Raw genomic sequence first — 8,314 nt, 5'->3', positions numbered from 1 at the left:
GTACAAAGTTACACTACAACAGCATCACTTCCTGGGTGTGTCCTTCTAGAGACGTGTAAAGTTCAGCACATACAGCACTATTATACAGAATCCTCACAGAGCTGTGTTCAGAAATGGATCAACTATACAACTTACTGTACATAGTGAGATACATACCACTGATTCTCACTCTAGTTACAGGTCATTCATTTTCAATTATATTTAAACAGTTAATTAATTGCATTAATTAATAATTATGTTGGGTTAATCTAGTAATTTATTGTTTTCTTAAGTTTATATTGGGTTTACAGAAAATACTTCACTAATACTTCATTGCTTTTATATATATAAAAGGTAGTTTTGCAGATAAAATTGGTCCAATGGATGAAGATGTCAACATTATTGGGGAAGAAACAGACACAGTTACTCTGAAATGTTCCTATGAGACAACCATTGAATTTGTTTTGCTTTACTGGTACAAACAATATCCTAACAGCGCACCACAGTTTTTACTGTTTAAAGGTGCAAGGTCAAGTACTGGCCAGAGCACTCCTGATGATGATCGATTAGAGACACAAACAAGCAGAAACTCTACTGAACTTACTATCAGAGGTCTAAAGCTCTCAGATTCTGCACTCTATCACTGTGCTCTTGAAGGAGTGGCACAGTGACACAGAGTCACTGAAAGGCTTTACAAAAACAGTAAAATGGTACATATGAAGTATCAGAAACCACAAGATCACAGAGACTCAACTTTATCAACATTGTGGTTAACCACAGGAAAAAAAAAAAAAACATTTGTAATAACATTTGCAGCTTGCAAAGATAACAGAAAAAAGCATGCTGAAAGATTAACACAGCAACTACACAATTTTGTGGTAATTTCACAAACTTACATGTTTCAGGTGTCAGATGTTGCTGGTGAATACAATGTGCAATCACATTAATAAACAGCCTACAACCCACTGTAATCAATTTTCATTTGTCTTCCTGCTTCATACCTAGTGTTTCTTGGAGAAGCTCGAGATGCTCTGAAACTCTGACCAGGATAAAACATTGAAAAGGATCCGGCGTAAAACATTGCCAAATTTAATCATGCGAATCGTCAGTACTCTGAATTTCATACCAGCTCGGTTGAGGCCCGGGTTAACAACGACCGCCATCGGTGCCGTTGACCTACAGGGCGCTGGTGGAAATTGGGCTACTGTTGGTCGAAGAAGTAGAGGAGGGAGGAGAGTGTGTAGACAGAGAGAGAAGAGGAAAGGTAAGAGTGTAGGACTGAGAATAGGAACTCTGAATGTTGGTACTATGACAGGGAAAAGTAGAGAGCTGGCTGATATGATGGAGAGAAGGAAGGTGGATATACTGTGTGTACAGGAGACCAGGTGGAAGGGTAGCAAGGCTCGTAGTATAGGAGCAGGATTCAAGCTGTTTTATTATGGTGTGGATAGTAAGAGAAATGGGGTAGGTGTGGTCCTGAAGGAGGAGTTTGTGAGGAATGTTCTGGAGGTGAAGAGAGTGTCAGACAGGGTGATGAGTCTGAAGTTAGAGGTTGAAGGGGTGATGTTGAATGTTGTTAGTGGTTATGTCCCACAGGTAGGTTGTGAGTTAGAGGAGAAAGAGAGATTCTGGAGTGAATTAGATGAGGTGACAGAGAGTATTCCCACAGGTGAGAGAGTGATGATAGGAGCAGATTTTAATTGGTGAGGGGAACACAAGTTAAGGTAAGATAAGGAGGTGATGGGCAAGTTTGGAGTTAAGGATAGGAACCTTGAAGGGCAGATGGTAGTGGACTTTGCTAAGAGGATGGACATGGCTGTGGTTACCACTTATTTTCAGAAGAGGGAGGAGCATAGAGTGACTTACAAGAGTGGAGGTGGAATGATTGTTGGTGCCAGACCTACAGTATTTCTTTGGCCTGTTAATACCAATCACCATTTGAATGACACAGAATCTCAGAATGTTTGCAACATCTTGTAAAGTCCATGCCTTCATTGATTCTTAATTTGAAACATAAAATTTATGATGAAATTATATATTTTCTTTAGTAATAGCCTAGTATAGAAAGCTTATTTACTTTAATAGCAACTATATTAATGCTGCTTTATCACAAAAAATGTTTCCAAGTTTTAATTGTAAATTAATCATATATCTATAAAGCAAGAGGAATAAATAATGCTTTAATAAAGCTTCAGTATAATGTAGCATAATCAATGATTTACAACTTAAATGCAAATTTTAATGTTAATTTAATATTATAGCAAAAGTTATGAGAGTGGTGCACTTAAAGTAGTCTGATGATCAACTATTTCCCTGATGAACAGTTTTCGGGATTTAAGTATCTTAAAATCAGATGTCCAACCTTCACATAATTAAATAAATTAAAAAAAAAAAAAACTCAATACAAGAAACAACTGTTCTCAGATACAAAGATGACCTACCAGAAACTGCTCATGGATCAGTTGATTTTTTTTCTATATTCTACAGTTAAAAACTATTAAGAACATCAACATTTTCGACAGATATAGTTAGTAAAGGACTTATTGTCCAATATTTTGACAAATAATTGTTCTTACTTGCCTATTTATGGTTAAATTATTTAATAAAATCCTGATTGTCCTTGAAAATAATATTACTACATGTTAAATATTACTAATTTAAATAACTGTAAAATCAGCAATGCAGTAGCTGACAACCAGCCCAACAGATTTGTAAGAACCCAGATAAATGTTATTTGTCCTGCTGTGTCTTCATTAAGACAGTTTAGTTCATACACAGTATTTTTAAGCTGTTTATTTTATTATAAAATTTACTTCTTTTGATCTGAAGCTGCTTCTTTACATTTGTTTTATTTAAACTTGACTTCTTTTATTGACAGATCATTTCTTTTGTAGTTAAAATTGACACATTTTCATTTTCAATTTAAATTTAAATTTTATTTAAGTTTCTTGATTTCTTTTTTCTTTTTTGAATTTATTCGAATTTGTTTAGTTTCATTTAATGTTGAGTTCTTTAATTTAAACTCTATTTCAAATGCCACTTTTTATTGAAAACATTTTAGGTTTATATTTCTTTGTTTTTTTGTATTTCTTTATGTTATGCTTATTGTTTTATTTAAAAAAAATAGCAATGCTGAAAATTGGGTCATAGGGAAGCATTGAGGCTGGTTTAGGTCATTCAAACTCTAGCAACATGCAGATTATTATAGCAACCTGCTAAAAACAACCTGGAATATCATAGAAACCTGCCTGCAATAAACTAGCAGCCACCTGGAGTCACATAGAAACATCCTAACAACACTGTGATACAGCGAGACCAGTTGGTACACCATAAATGCCACCTAACAACACCCCAGCAAGTACCTGAACCATGATAGCAACCATTTAACACCCAAGGAATCAGCTGAATTTCATGAATAACTGGCTAACGACTAGTGTGGAGCCCAGGCCCAAGTTTTCAACTAGGCACACATTGAAACCTCATATAAACACTATACCAACCACGGGGAACTTTGTGACAAAATCTAGCTGAGTTCTGTTAGCAACTAGCACACTAAAATTCTGCAACTAGGAAGAATCAGAAAGGAAGAATCAAAATAAAGCCTTCTATAAACACCATAACAACCATCTTGGACCTTTGAACATCATGTTGAAACCTCATACAAAACACCAAAGCAACCACCTAGAACCCCATAAAAGCCATCAATCAGTATCCAAACAACCAGCTAAACTTTTATCAACTAGCTAAACTAAAGTTTTGCAACCAGAAAGAATCGGAATCAAATCTGCTTAAAAACACCATAGCAACCACCTGGGACCACAAAACAGCACCTAACAACATGCAACTAACAGCTGAGCCTTACTGTTAACCTACATGCTCCAACCTTGCTACCAGCATAGGTCATATTGAAACCTCATAGAAACACTAAAATAGACCAGTCAAATCAGACTCTAGCAACCACCTGATTTTCATTAGCAACCAACAAAATACAATTCTTTAAGCATCTTAATCCATACTGAAACTCCTTGCAATAGCAATCATTTGGGACACCAAAATAGTTTCCTGGACAATCTTAAGTAATCAATTAGCAACAACAATACACACCACAAAACCCCCAAATAATGGCCATCATGCAATACCAGTAACCATATGAGTTCCCTAGCAACTAACAAGCCTGTAACTCCTGCAACCAGGAATAATCATAATAAAACCTCATTAAAAAAAACATAGAACCCAAATACTGTTTCTAATACCAGGATTAAGTAGCTGAGTTTCCTTAGCAGTTCCTACTAGTTACCACCTTGTAACCAACAGGAATCATGTTAAATCTCCTAAAAACACAATAGAAACCGCCTGGAACCCCATAACAGCCAACAAGCAATATCTAGTAACCAGCTTAGATCCATTAGCAGCCAACAAACTACAACCCTGTAAACAACTTAAATCATACTAAAATATTTTTTGAAAAACCATAGCAACCACATGGGACTCCATTACAGCTTCCTAGTGTCACCCAACCAAATAAATGAGACCTTATAACAGCTACCAGCCACCTGAGTTTCTTTAGCAACCAGCTAATTCATTTTTTTTTACTACCTGGAATCATTTTGAAACTTATAGTAAACATCACAGAAACCACTTGGAACCTCATAACATTCACCAAGCTATACTGTAGCAACCACTTGAGTTTTCACAGCAGCAAAGAAGCTACAATCCTGGGATGGTAAAATCCCACAGTTCCAAGGATGGTAAAATCCCACAGTGTATTTCACCATATAACCTCTGAAAATCAGAGCCCCAATCTTGAGCCTATCCCAGGAATACTGGGCGTACATTGGGTCCTTGGATTGAAGCCTCTTATAGGACAACATGCTAGAACACACATTCACACCTAGGAGCAATTTAGCCAAACAGCTAAATTATCAGCTACTGGCATGTCTTGTGGCCATGGAAAGAACATGCAAAACCTTGTGGCTCAGAATCAAAGCAGGGATGCTGAAGCTATGTCAAGGTGCTACTTACCAACTTGACTACTTAGCTGCCGTAGCTCACTAGTGTGTGCACTATCTAATGCAAATTTTAACAAAAAAAGTAGATGATTCAGAACTTAGCCAACTGCCTGCTATCAGGTTGCAGACGTAACCTGGTAACTTTATGTGACTTCATGTCACATCTAAACAGCACAGCCGGACCTTCATAAAGTTGAAGAAAAGAGACATGCTTTTACTTGGACCAAAGTCTGCAGTGAATTACTGCACACCTCTAAAATGTGCAAATAAGAAATACCAGCACAAATGTATGCCAAAAATGATTCACTGTGAAAAAAAAATAGAAAGTGCAGCAGGTAAGCAAAGGTTCAGTAGTGATAGAGATCAAGGAGCACGTTGATGCTAGTCTGTTTATCACAGAGGTTCACATATTGCAATGTTCATTCAGGGTAGGTACTGAAGTCCGTCTTTAGACCCAGACGATAACTATAGCATTAAATACACTGTTTAGCATGTAGCACTACAGAATGATTAAAATTAATCTGAATACATGATTGAATGCAGTTACTATACTATAGACACAATATGCAAACAATTAGTAAAGAGTTTCTCATTCTAGTGAACTGCTTAATATTATCACCAAATCTATCAAAATTTAGCCTTAACAGATTTAAACATGCAATAAAATATTATGAACATTCACTGCTTGTTATTTAAATAGATTTAGCACATATAATGCCAGAACTAACATGACTATGACTAAGTAAAAGTGGGTGGAGCTAGATGTGGTAAGATACAGTTTAGAAAGTTTCACAGAGATCCTGCCATTTATACCTACTGCAAGAGAGACACAACAGTCATGTTACTCTTCTTTATTTTCATAGTTGTTAAAAACATTGGTAAGTCATTTATATTATACACAAACTTTAGATGAATGCTGGAGATTTGAGCTGATACCTAAAAATGATAATTCATTTTTAAAAACTCTTACACAATGAAAGTAGAAATGTTTATGTTGTTGTAATGTTTTACAGCAGGTGCTGTTGACAGCAGCATTACACCAGAACAAACCATCATATCTTCAAGTGAAGGCAGCAACATCACACTGACCTGCACATCTATTGTCATTTCTGTGACAAACAAAAGCATCTGCTGTGTCAGAAACATTGAACTCATCTGAAACTCTTGAGCACAGGAGCATTTTATTTTTTATACTTAACTACCTGTAACCTTTGGCTGAGCATTAAGGGGTTAATTAAAGTTTGCAAAAAAATATTTTTTTCTAAATTTCAAATAAACCTTATTTTCTTACTTAGTGGTTCTAACAATAAGCCACCTTCTGCTGCACACATGACCAACAAAGGAAGGAAAACATCAAAAATTTCTACACACAAAACCAATAAATACCACTGCAACATACATTTAATCCAGTAAAACTGTCTTAGATAGAATTTCACAAAACAATGAGGCAATGGAACTGAGAAATGGTATAAGTGAATTCATGGCTTCTTAGGACCACATGTCATGAATATACATAAATACAAGTAGGTGGAGCTAGAGGTGGAGATGTACATCAAATAGTAACACTGACATTCATTTCTAAAGCTAGAGGTTTGAACTAAACACTCAGGAAAACAATGTTGTTCCTCTTCGTGGTGTTTTTCACTCTTGCTGATGTTGGTAAGTCATATACACTGCACACAAAATATTATTCTTTCTAATTTATAAGACAATTTTCCATGTGAAATGTGTCATTTATGATTAAAATATCACAATATTGTTGTAATGTTTTTATAGCAGAGGCTGCTGACAATAACATTAAACCAGATCACACCAATGTATTTTCAATGGAAGGCAGCAACATCTCACTGTCCTGCACATATACTGGATCAGTTAACAGTCTCCACTGGTATCAACAAAAACCTGGATCAAGACCTGAGTTTCTGCTGCTGATTGATGAAAGAAGTGAATATGTCACACATGCTCATCCACCTCACCCACGATTGTCCATAAAACTAGATAAAACGAGTAAGAAAGTGGATCTGATCATCTCCTCTGCTGCTGTATCAGACTCTGCTCTATACTACTGTGCTCTGGAGCCCACAGTGACATGAAATCCAGCTGCACTGTACAAAAAAACTTTCATACAGTTTTGTTAGACTGAAAGCAGCTCTTCCAATGGTTTAGAGAGAGTTACATGTCCTTTTGGGGGATTCTGTCTTTCTCTCTACTGGTCAGGGTCATGGTTGATATGATATGAACTTTGTTCACATGAGGTAGGAAAACACCCTTTGCAGATCTCCATATACAAACCATACACAAACCCTTTCACACACTCATTCACACAAAAGCATTATTTCTCCTAGCAAATGTCCTACTTCATGTTTTCTTGGATATGATGTAAAACTGCACACAAACTGACAGTAACCTGAACTCATCATCAAACTGGGGACCCTGAAGCTGTGATGCAGCAACACTACCTGCTGTGTCACTGTGCTATCACACTGTTAAAATCCTTCTGCTTAAAGTGTTTTCTTTTAGTGAGGTGTTTTCTACCCTCATGGTACAATTCCATCTAACTTCACATATATAATAGTCAAAGTAATCAGAGATTTTCAACAAGTAAAACCTCAACATAATGAGATCATCTTCAAAACTAAGGATTATCTTATTAGCCAACCAATTCCTTGTATTTTCAAACAAGTAACTGTGAACAATGTCATGTGAATATAAAGTATTTCTCAATGGCCAGTTCCGTTCAGGTGATTAGTTTTACAACAACTGTTTTCTTTTAGTTTTTCCTTCTTATTTCTTTTTCTGCTTTACATTAAATAATATAAAGAAAAAACAGAAACACATACACAATGACAAAAGCAGCAGTATTTGAGAGAGAAATGGATGGGCGTTATGAAGCCACCACAAAGTAAATGGTGTTGTAAATACAATTTAAATATAAGGTCTAATATATAATTACTAATCCACAGTATATATGTGTGGCTGTGTGACCTGTTTGCAGGGTTTAATTTATTGTCTTAAATTAGGTTTTTCTCTTCAGTGAACACAAGATGGCGCAGTCACTTATCTTATTGTGGGTTAAGTACTAGAGCACCACACAACCTGCTCACATTCTCTGAGATGATGGAAGCTACTTTTCACAGTAAAACCTTTGTGACATAGAGTATACTTGTTCTTCTATCATACATACTGCTGATATAATATCCTAACCCCTGCCCTGGTTACTCTTAGTGCCTAAGATAATTTCAGAGATACCATTCTGATTAAACAACACAACTGTCCACTTAACACTAAACTGTCATAAGAATAAATACTCATCTAATGTCATTTCT

Source organism: Hemibagrus wyckioides, unplaced genomic scaffold (assembly GCF_019097595.1).
Source record: "Hemibagrus wyckioides isolate EC202008001 unplaced genomic scaffold, SWU_Hwy_1.0 Contig2, whole genome shotgun sequence".
Classification (NCBI taxonomy): Eukaryota; Metazoa; Chordata; class Actinopteri; order Siluriformes; family Bagridae; genus Hemibagrus; species Hemibagrus wyckioides.
This window is presented reverse-complemented; position numbering follows the sequence as displayed.